A 12513-nucleotide genomic window follows, 5' to 3' on the forward strand; every position below is an offset into this window, starting at 1 on the left:
ATAGCTTGTTATATACACATCTTAAATAAAACTTGGCCGTGCACTTACGCCCCATCTCACTGTTTTGTATCAATCATTTCACCGTTCTCATCTTACTTACCTTATTGCCACGTGGTTGCGATGGCAAAAAATATGGTACTTGGGTTGCTCAAGACGACACTTTTTATTTCGTGAAAAAAGTACAAAGTACTAGAAATTCACGCTTTACGCAGATAGCGGTGATCAGAGCGTTGGTCGTCGGTAATATGATCTGCGCGAAGGTACGTCGCCATATATACCCGTGGCATCGAACATCATTCATATTGCAGGTGTCTCAAGCTTATCAGAAGATTTTAAAATAATCTAGAATTTTCGCAAACTGCCAAGCGTGCTTCGCACAAGGCAATGGATTAATATAAGGTGTTTAACGTTTCAAAACCACCATATGATTATGAGAAATGCCGAAGTGGAGGACTCGAGAAATTATGACAACCTGGGGTTCTTTAACATGCACCCAAATCTGAACACATGGGCCTACGGCATTTTCGCCTCTATCGAAAATGCAGCCGCCACAGGCGGGATTCGATCGCGCGACCTGCGGGTCAGCAGCCGAGTACCTTAGCTACTGAACCACAATGGCGGTCTCTTTGCGCAAGACAGTGACATAAAAATACAAGCGAAGTGGGAGTATAATAATGTTGCAATAAAATTTCAGCAGATGCGACAGGCTCCACTGTGGATGCCATTTTCATACAGAACCGTCAGCGGGTAGCCACGCGCTGCTAGGTGGATCGACGTCTTTGGGTATTTCGAGTAGGCTAAGTTTCTACCTAAAACATACGGCGTGACGACAGCACTCACGTTGACTGTAAATTTTAGCGAAACGAAGTGCACGCTTCGGTTGGATGATATGCATCTTATTAAGAAGTTGTTGTGTATTCCTCAAAGGTTGAGAACATCAATGGTCGAGCGAACCTTCACTATCACGTGCTGGATGAAAGGAATATATCTATGTAATGTTTACAGCCAGCCTATAGACCGCAACTGACGGTGTACCCGACATCACTCCTGTAAGTCTATATATTTAGGGGTCTATCCGTTACAGTAAAAAGTAACTAAATACTGTGACGACGCGAGATTGACGAGCACACAAAGCGCCTCAAACAAGTACGATTTATCGATCGCAGGAAACAGACTCCAACGACTTCTTCGTCTTTTTCCCTCGGCCAAAGACACTCGCGCTCCTTCGTTGTCCTCACCACTGGCACATACGCGCGTCATTATTCCCCCTTTAAAAAAAAAAAACATCGTCCCGATGTTAAACGTTTGAGAAGCAAGGCGAAACCAAAACTGCACAGTTAGTCACTGAAAGTAAGGCTTCATCCGAAGCACGTGGACAATTTCTGGTGAATGTCTGCGCCGCTTTGAACACTGCACGCCGTCCGGAACAACCTCGTAGTTGACGTCACTAATGCGTCGCAGAACCTTGTAGGGTCCGAAGTATCTTCGCAACAGCTTTTCGGAAAGCCCACGCTGACGAACAGGTGTCCAGACCCATACTTTGTCGTCCACGTTGTATGTGACGGGTCTGTGCCGGAGGTTGTAGTACTTGGCATCGTCGTCTTGCTGTTTGGTGATTCGCAACCTGGCAAGTTGTCTGGCTTCTTCTGCTGGCTGGGTAAACTCTTGGGCGTCTGTCTCATTGCCATCATTTTCATGAGGGAGCATTGCGTCTAACGTTATTGTAACCTCGCGTCCGTAGAGGAGACTAAAGGGTGTCTTCCGAGTGGTCTCTTGACGAGCCGTGTTGTAGGCGAACGTGACGTAGGGCAAAATGATGTCCCAGTTCTTGTGCTCTACATCTACGTACATGCTTATCATGTCAGCCAGGGTCTTGTTGAGGCGTTCGGTGAGCCCGTTGGTCTGGGGATGATACGCCGTTGTCTTCCTGTGAGCTGTACCACTTAGTTGGAAAATGGTGTTCAAAAGCTCGGCCATGAACGCAGTACCTCTGTCGGTGATTACTATTGCGGGGGAACCGTGTCTTAAGACGATGGCTTCGATGAAAAATTGCGCCGCTTCAGCTGCCGTTGCCCGTGGCAGAGCGGCTGTCTCCGCGTATCGGGTCAGGTAATCCGTGGCGACGATTATCCACCTGTTTTCAGTGGCAGACTTTGGGAAGGGGCCCAGAAAATCCATGCCAATTTGTGCAAACGGTGTCGCCGGCACTCGAACAGGCTGCAGCAGGCCAGCTGGTTTGATGGATGGTGGCTTGCGGCGCTGGCAATCTAGACATGCCTGCACGTAAGTTTTGACAACTTCGGCAAGTCTTGGCCAGTAATAGTTCTGCCTTATCCTCGCCAACGTTCTTGCGTAACCCAAGTGACCAGCGGTAGGTTCGTCGTGACAGGCTTGCAGTACCTCACGGCGAAGCGAAGAAGGAATGACGAGCAAGTAGCTGCTGCCGGTGGGTGAAAAGTTCCTCTTATAAAGAACGTCACTTCGTAAGCAGTACGACGGCAGCCCTCTCGCAAATAACTTCGGAACGCTATTCGCTCGCCCTTGTAGGTAATCTATAAGTGGTAGCAGCCCAGCATCGCCACGCTGCTGTTGAGGAAAGGTGGCAGTGTCCACAATTCCGAGAAAGGCCGTGTCGTCATCGTCGTTGTCCGGGGATGCCGTCTCAACAGGAGACCGAGAAAGACAGTCGGCATCGGTGTGTCGTTTTCCCGACTTGTAGGCAACAGTGAAGTCAAATTCTTGGAGCCGAAGACTCCATCGTGCAAGGCGGCCAGACGGATCTTTCAAGTTGACTAACCAACAGAGAGAGTGGTGATCGCTGATAATGGTGAATGGGCGGCCGTACAAATAAGGACGAAACTTCAGGACTGCCCATACCATTGCAAGACATTCTTTTTCCGTCGCAGTGTAATTAGCTTCAGCTCGGGACAGCGTCCTGCTGGCATAGGTGATCACGTTTTCATTGTTGTCCTTCGACTGTACGAGCACTGCTCCAAGACCCACATTACTAGCGTCTGTATGAAGTATTGTCGGTGCGTCTTCATCGAAGTGGGCCAGCACGGGGGGTGTTTGCATTCGCTGACGAAGCTCGTGAAATGCCTGCTGTTGGTCTTCGCCCCATCTGAAGGGGGTATCTTCCCGAGTAAGCTGTGTCAATGGCCATGCGATGCGCGAAAAATTAGCAATAAACCGCCGGTAGTAGGCACACAGACCTAAAAAACGTCGCACTGATTTTTTGTCTGATGGCTTCGGGAAGTTTGCCACGGCGGCAATTTTATCCGGGTCGGGTCGGATCCCCTGGCTGCTCACGACGTGACCGAGGAATCGAAGTTCGTGGAAGCCGAAGTGGCACTTTTCTGGTTTTAGAGTAAGATCGGCCAAGCGTATTGCTTCAAAAACTGCTTCGAGCCTTCGTAAGTGTTCCTCGAAAGTCGCCGAAAAGACAATCACGTCATCGAGGTACACCAAGCAGGTTTGCCACTTAAGTCCCGACGGAACCGTGTCCATGAGACGCTGGAATGTTGCTGGCGCCGAACACAAACCGAAAGGAAGAACCTGAAATTCATAAAGTCCGTCGGGCGTAACAAAGGCGGTCTTCTCACGATCTCTCTCATCCACTTCAATTTGCCAGTAGCCGCTTTTTAAGTCCATAGACGAAAAGTAGCGTGCGTTTCGTAGTCTATCCAATGAATCATCAATACGCGGCAGAGGGTAGACGTCCTTCTTTGTGATATGATTAAGCTTACGGTAGTCGACGCAGAAACGCAAGCTACCATCCTTCTTTTTGACGAGTACTACAGGTGATGCCCAAGGACTGTTAGACGGCCGAATAACACCATCTTCTAGCATCGTTTTCACCTGTTTTTGAATTACCTCACGCTCCTTTGGGGCGACTCGATAAGGATTTTGCCGGATGGGTCTGGCATCGGAATCCGTGATGATGCAGTGTTTCGTCAGTGCCGTTTGACCAACTCTTGATGTGGATGAGAAGCAGCCGTTGAACTTGTTGATCAGCGTGAGAAGGCGGTCTCGCTCAATGGGAGATAACATTGGACCAACGTCTACAGGTGTCGGTGTAGTGATAGTAGACGCTGCTGCTTCCTCCACTAAATGACAATCTTCTATTTGCGAGAGTTCGTCAAAATAGGCAATAGCCGTGCCTTTAACTATGTGTCGGCGTTCTCTGCTGAAATTTGTCAATAGCAGTTCAGCGCATCCGCCAATAACAGTGATGACAGCCCTGGCAACAGAAATGCCGCTAGTGAATGCGAGCTCTTTGATGTGTTCAGCGACGCCAGTACCATTTCGTAATTTGTCACAGTGCACGGATACGAGAGAACAACTTCGTGGCGGCAGTATGACGTCGTCATCGGCAATACGGAAGTGAGGTGGCTGGTGTTCCTCATCTGTAGCAGTCTCCGAGCTTACAGTGAACGTTACGCTTCTGTCACGGATGTCAATCACAGCCCCGTATTCGCGCAAGAAATCCATTCCCAATATGAGCTGTTTACAGCACTTGTGGAGAATGACGAGGGTGGCGACAAAGGTGGAACAAGCAATGATGAGTCGGGCCGTGCACTTTCCAACCGGTGTCATCAACTGACCTCCTGCAGTTATTATATTGGGTCCCTGCCATGGCATTTTCACCTTCCTCGAGTCTTTCGGCTAGCTGTAGGCTTATTATAGAAAAGTGGGAGCCAGTGTCCACAAGTGCCGTCACTTGGTGGCCGTCAATATGAACGACGAGGTCAGCGCTGATAACGTCGGTTACGTCGGCAGTTGTCTCATTCGTCGAATTAGTCGTTGCTGTCGTCTTCTTCGGTATCGATGGCTTCGAGCTGTCACTTGTCTGCAATGGGGGCTGTTCGGAATTTCGAATATTGGCAACCCCACCCCCCGAGGTCGCTGCGTCTAGTTTCCCCGTCGCGGGCTAGGGGACCTGCCCCTGGTGACGTCGGCAAAACTGCGACGATTAGGTGAACTGGGCCGCGCAGGAGATGGAGAACGTGATCTGGGCATTACTGCATTCTGCGGCGGTGTGTTCACATGGGCGTAGTTGTACATGCGTTGATCGTCGTACGCAACGTAATCAGGGTAGCGAGGAAATCTCGAGTACTGAGCGTCGCGATAACGGCAAACTCTGTAGACATGCCCAGCTTCGCCACAATGAAAGCATACCGGTCGACGGTCAGCGGTACGCCACAAATCGGTTTTCCGACGCTGGTAGGTAAGTGAATACTCACTATTGGGCCACGTTGTGGGGCGACGTTGTGGGGCATGTTGGTTATACGGCATTCGTCTTGTCGGAGGAATCGGTGAGGTTGCGAAAGTGGTCGGTGCTGACAGTGGCTGTGTTTGCAGGGTTGGTGGTGGTCCAGTCATTGGGGTCTGCTGTGCTGAAGGAGCGACGACGGGGCGTCGGACTGCATCAGCTTAAGTAAAATGTCGTCGCACACCATTATAGCCGGATGAAGAGAGAGCATGGCGGACCTCATCCCGGACAACATCAGCGACAAAAGACAATGCCGGCGTCGGTTCAGTTGTTGGAATTAAACCAAGCTGCCGAAGCTCCTCCCTCAAAATCTCCCGGATGACTTCCCGCAGAGGCCTGTCGTTGTCGCAGAGGCTCGCCGCAGTCGTGACAGGGCTACTCGCTCGAACGTTGACCGGGTTCTGCTGGCGGTACCGTTGCTGTAGGGCCCGTTCAATAGCTGTGGCTTCTTTCGTGAACTCAGCTACTGTTGTTGGCGGATTTCTCACAAGCCCAGCAAACAGTTGCTCCTTCACGCCTCGCATTAGATACCGGAGCTTCCTGTCTTCCGGCATCTCGGGATCCGCCCTGCCGAAAAGACGGGTCATGTCCTCGGCGAACATAGCGACGCTCTCGTTTGGTTTTCGAATTCGAGCTTCCAAGAGACGTTGCGCATTCTCCTTTCTGTCAAGACTACTGAAGGTGTCAATCAGCTGGTTGCGGAAGTCATCCCACGTAGCCATGCTTCTTTCCCTGTTAATGTACCACGTCTGGGCGTTGTATTTCTGGTAGAAGTACACATTCGCGAGCTTGTCTTCTGGGGTGGCCCACTGGTTGTACTTCGCGCAGCGTTCGAACTGGTCCAGCCAGTCTTGTGCATCTTCATAGGTCTCACCTTGAAAGCAGTCAGGAATCATGGGATTCTGAAGTGTCATGTGCGATGTAGCTGCAGTGGCCATGTTGGTTGAAGGAGGCAAGCGATTGCTGGCAGTTTCTGGAAAGGGATTGAGCTCGGGAGCTAGGCCTCGCAGATGGCAGCTGGAACGGTGGACTGGTCGACTACAGCTGTCGACGGGTGGTAGTGATTCCGGGCTTGAATGTCGGGTCCGCGAAGGGGTGCCAAGCATGAAGACGTACCCAGCACCTCCACCAGTGTGACGACGCGAGATTGACGAGCACACAAAGCGCCTCAAACAAATACGATTTATCGATCGCAGGAAACAGACTGCAACGACTTCTTCGTCTTTTTCCCTCGGCCAAAGACACTCGCGCTCCTTCGTTGTCCTCACCACTGGCACATACGCGCGTCAATACGTTACTCGTTACTCTAATAAATAGGGGAACGTTTCACGGCTCCACGTTTTATATATACATAAAAAAGGTAACGCATTGCAATTACCGTAACCAAAAAAAAAAACATAACGAATGTTACCTCTGCCGTAGCTCCGGAATCATCAGTTTTAATCAACGTGTCTTCGCTGCAGAAACCCACAATGAGAATTTTTAAATTTCAAATTTAGGTTTCACACATACTAAGCTAAGCAAAGATAATACTCAATGTTCAATTAACAAGAATTATTTGTACAAATGTGCTGAACCTTAGCAATGTTATATAGAGGCTTAATGACGCCTGCCCATGTGATGGCTTCTGAATCTGCAGTGACCCAGGGTGAAACTATTTTTTTTTCATTGGAGCATTATACACAAAGTGAAGTTCGATAATCTATGGTATTCACAAAGAAGCTATCATTGAACTCTAAAGAAATTTACAACAATCGGCCTTTTTTTTATCCTTCAGCACCTTCAATAAAGCATGTCGAAATCAGTACTGTTGGTCCTAGCAACCGAAATGGCCCGCCGCGCGCCAGTAGGCAATCACGGAGGCCTACGGATGCCTTTTTATTGGGGAGGGGGGAGTATTGGGAGATGTCTTGGGAAGGAGGGGGGACATTTGCAAGCTTGTGACCCCAGATGTGGCTTGCAGACGCGTAAGTCTAGAAAAATCACGAAGGAGGACAAACATCTTGCAATAGCAGCCATTTTGTTTTAATATTTTGCAGGTTTTATTTTTGTTTATATAAGAAATAAAATCATACCTAGAATTCAAATTGACAAACGAACATAGGTTCCCAGCACTCGTACTTGCATTCTTCTATTGAGTCTTTTCAGGAACCAGTCGAGAGTGGCAGTTGCGATTTCAATTGTCTCACACACCTGATGGGTATTGAGCACGTGTACACGCTACAAAAAAAGCATTAAAGAGTTTAATGCTTTATATATACTTATCAAGCATTCTTATTTGTGACATTTTTAAGAGAAATTTTGATGGGGCCCACTTGCAAGAGTGTCCCCCTCCCATGACCGAGCACAAAGGGGTTGGAGAGTCAACGTTCTCTGCAGGCGTGGTCAACGGGCGTCCAGGTCATGACCAGTATGGACTGTGCATCTGAGAAAATATTGCATTTGCTCTCATCTTCACATATGGCCATCGACAGGTTTTTGTCTTGGGGGTAAGGAAACCCTTCTTTCAACTTGTATCATGGCTGAGGGAGGGGGTCGTGTTGCTGTCGCTAGAGTGGGTAAAGTGCTGGCGCAGCTTGAAGGGGTCAAGTGCCCCTTTTGCACAACGCTTATGTCTACACTTCATTCATTGAACACAACGGTGAGGACTAGTTGAATAAATTCGCAGATTTGTTTACTTCCGCATCGTATACCGCTACATAAAACATTCTCATATTGTGAAAAGTAGGTATTTCGATTCGTTTGATGGAGAGTAAACTTCAAGGCATGACAGATACTCAAAAGAGCGGTTTCCTGCAATCGCATTAAGAAAACTCGTAGCAGAGGTGCTTCTTTTTTCGTGCAGCGTACAACGTAAAAGTGAGATCCAATTCGGAAAAAGCGAACTGAGTGACGTGCGTCGGTGCTTGCTCAATGTTCAACGAAAGAAATTTTCATGAAGTATGACGTAGCCAACAATAGAAACAAACTGCCGCATTGTAAATTAAAAAAAAAACAAGCAAAGTGCTGCACATTCGTGGTAGAACATGGACATAAATTTGAATACGAGTTTTTTATTATGAAAGCGAAATAAAAACTATTTTACAAAACGCTTTGCATTCATCGTGATATCGACACATCTTTGTAGTGTCGTTAGTGCTATTTGGATGAAAATCCCTGAATTTCAACTAATACAGCAACCTCTGGTAGAAGAACCTTTTGAATTTTTAGTTTCGGTTTCCGCGCCGCAGACGCCGCCGCTGCCGATGAATTAACCGGCGTGCGCCGACAACGCCGCCGCCGCCGACTCTGGACGACCCCCACGCCGCCGCCGGTCGAAATCACCTCGGCGCACATCTCTATTTCCGTGTTGCCCGCAGTGGCGGCGCTGTAGTCGAAAAGTACTAAACGAGCTGCGCGATGTGTGCATGAACTGCTAGGTGCTTCGGCTCCTCCATCGCGCTTTCTTGATGCAAATTTCTTCGTACCTACCCATTATTAATGTCTATCACATGATGCCATCGCCTTTGAAGTACGACAAGCCAACCTACTGATTTCGAGCTCCATAGAAGCCTTTATGAGAGATCGAAAATAATTCAGAAAGGATGTGTCTTATACTGATTTCTTCACACACAACTCTTTCTTCGTTGATTAGGCATCTACAATACTCAGAATAACTGAGCCGATTTATTGGAAGTTAGCTGTGCGCAGAAAGCTGTGAGAATAAAAAACATATACTGTGTAACACGCACGCAGAACCAGTAAGGCATAAGTAAAGAGAGGAAAGGAAGGGAATCTGAACCTTCTACACCGCGAAATGTGTTCGTAATTTATCTTTTCAGGTGTACTAAAATATTTACACGCATTCACAGCGACCACCAAGTGCCAAAGCTTTGCTGCACTCCCCACCTCCTCAAAAAAAAAAAAAAAAGTATCTGCCATGGGTAGCCTGTGCCAATAGGTCACAGTTGGCGAAGCTTCATATTGGGTGTCTCTACAAATGCACACTGTATATTGTATATTTCACCTTTTCGACAGTATGAGATCTCAAAACTAATTCAAGTCTAACGTAGTCGGACGAGGAATGCACCGCCTAAAAATAGTAGCTGTACTAACTAAGGGGCATTATATATATATTATGTGTGTTTGTTTACTGTGTACATATACAAAGAAGGTAAATTTCTCAAAACAAGATGCACCACTGCCTGCTTACACTTTTGATACTTAACATTAGAAGTACGCTTATAATACAAAACATTGTCATAAACTTGCTCGCTTGCAATAGCGTTACACCAATACAATATTTTGAAAGCAGCACAATTTAAGCTGTCAATACAAAATGAGAACTGGTTACAATGAATTTACGCAGATTAACAGACAGGCTGTATATACAATTGGCCTTTCATAATATGTTTGTGTGTTGTTTTGATAAGTTTATTATGTATTAGGTCTTTCGGAAAAGCAATAATTATTATCTACCGCAAAACTGGCATGATAAAACAGAGTCGTCAGCGATAAAAATGTTGTGACAACGTTACTTATACTCGGGTTTCTCGTCAAACAATCGAGTGCATGTAGGCTCATATAAGTAACACTGTACTCTGCATATCGTGTAGAGACTGCCGACAAAACGAGCGTATGATTTAATCACGGTTTTTATACTTCTCCTCTTTTTGTAGTTCGCCAGTAGCGCAGCTCAAAGCGCTGATTGAGTAAGAAGCTAGGCAGATCCGGGCGAATTTCGATTGACACTTTTGTGTGTGTGTGTGGGGGGGGGGGGGGGGGTCGGCAGGCTCTTGAAACGGTGAATGTATCGACGCAATTTTGGCATGCCTGCATATTCACTCGAGCGCTATGGCGAGTAGCAGGTTTGTCCACTGATAAAGGCTCAGAAACGCATTGAACGTGCTAAAAACTAGCAATTACATGCTTTCGCAGGCTCGGGCCCGCGCGCTCCCAATGCAGATGTTCTCGAGATTTTTAGCACCATGGGACAACAGCGCTGCCGCTACTGTCACCCACCGGAGAATCAGCCGAGATGCGGCGCGGGCACCTCGTTAGAGATGTGCGCCGAGGCGATTTCGACCGGCGGCGGCGTGGGGGTCGTTCAGAGTCGGCGGCGGAGGCGTTGTCGGCGCACGCCGGTTTTTTCATCGGCGGCGGCGCGCGACCAATTTTCGTCGGCGGCGGCGGCGCCGGCGGCGCAGAAACCGAAACTGAAAATTCAAAAGGCTCTTCTGCCACAGGTTACTGAATTAGTTGAAATTCAGGAATTTTATTTCAAATAGCATAAATGAAACTACACAGATGTGTCGACATCCCGATGAATGCAAAGCGTTTTGTAAAATAGTTTTTATTTCGCTTTCATGAAAAAATAACGCGTATTTCAATCTATGTCCACGTTCTACGGTAAATGTGCAGCACTTTGCTTTTTTTTATTCAAGATGCATCAGTTTGTTCTTGTTGTTGCCAACGTCATATTTCATGAAACCTTCTTTCATTGAACAATGAGCAAGCAGTGACGCACGTCACTCATTTCGCTTTTTCCGGATCTGATCGTATTTTTACATTGTACACTGCACAAAAGAAGAAGCACCTCTGCTTCGAGTTTTCTTATTACGATTGCATGAAACCGCTTTTTTGAGTATCTGTCATGCTTTGAATGTAACTTTCCTTCAAACGAATCAAAATACCTACTTTTCACAATGTGAGAATCTTTTATGCAGTGTATAGGATGCGGAAGGAAACAAATATGCGCATTTATTCAACTAGTTCTCAGCACGGTGTTCAATTAATGAAGTGTAGACATGGGCGTGGGCGAGGCGGGTGGTGCGACACGGACACTTGAACCCTTCAAGCTCCACCAGCACTTTCTACCCACTCTAGCAACACCAACACGACCCGCTCCCTCAGTCGTGATGCAAGTTGAAAGAAGAGTTTGCATCCCCCCAAAACAAAAACCTGTCGATGGTCATATGTGCAGATGAGAGCAAATGCAATATTTGCTCAGATACACAGCCCATACTGGTCACGAGCTGGGCGTCCGTTGACCACGCCTGCAGAGAACGTTGCCTACCCGACCCTTTGGTGTTTGGTCATGGGAGGGGGACACCCCTTGCAAGTGGGCCCCATTAAAATTTCCCCTAAAAACGTGACAAATAAGAATGCTTGATAAGTATGTATAAAACATTAAACTCTTTAATGCTTTTTTGTAGCGTGTGCACGTGCTCAATACCCATCAGGTGTGTGAGACAATTGAAATCGCAACTGCCACTCTCGACTGGTTCCGGAAAAGACTCAATAGAAGAATGCAAGTACGAGTGCTGGGAACCTATGTTCGTTTGTCAATTTGAATTCTAGGTATGATTTTATTTCTTATATAAACAAAAATAAAACCTGCAAAATATTAAAACAAAATGGCTGCTATTGCAAGATGTGTGTCCCCCTTCGTGATTTTTCTAGACTTACATCTTTGCAAGGCACATCTGGTGTCACAAACTTGCAAGGGTTCCCCCTTTTCCCCACGACATCTCCCGATCCCCCCTCCCCTCTCTAATAAAAAGGCACCAATGTAGGCCTCCGTAGGCCTCCATGATTGCCTACTGGCGCGCGGCGGGCCATTCCGGTGGCTAGGTCTAACAGTGGCGATTTCGACTTGCTTTATTGGAGGTGCTAAAGGATCAAGAAAAGGCCAATATTTGTAAATTTCTTGAGAGTTCTGTGATAGTTTCTTCATGAATACCGTGGATTATTGGACCTCACTTTGTGTATAATGCTCCAATGAAAAAAAAAATGGTTTCATTCTGTGTCACTGCAGAGTCAGAAGCCATCACATGTGCAGGCATCATTAAGCTTCTATATGACATTGCTAAGGTTCAGTACATTTGTAAAAATAATTCTCGTTAATTGAACATTTTGAGTATAATCCTTGCTTGGGTTAGTATGTGTGAAACATAAATTTGAGATTTAAAATTATCATTGTGGGTTTCTGCAGCAAATACACATTGATTAAAACTGATGACTCCGGAGCTACGGCAGAGGTAACATTTGTTCAGTTTTTTTTTTGGTTACGGTAACGGTAATGCGTTACCTTTTTATTCATCTATATAACGTGGAGCCGTGAAACGTTCCCCTTTTTCTTATTTGAGTAACTAGTGAGGTATTAAGTTACTTTTTACTGTAACGGATACATCACTAAATAGACTTACAGGAGTGATGTCGGCCCACACGGTCAGTTGTTGCGGTTTATAGGCTGGCTGTAA

The sequence above is a fragment of the Rhipicephalus microplus genome, chromosome X, assembly GCF_043290135.1.
Source record: "Rhipicephalus microplus isolate Deutch F79 chromosome X, USDA_Rmic, whole genome shotgun sequence".
In the NCBI taxonomy this organism is placed as follows: domain Eukaryota; kingdom Metazoa; phylum Arthropoda; class Arachnida; order Ixodida; family Ixodidae; genus Rhipicephalus; species Rhipicephalus microplus.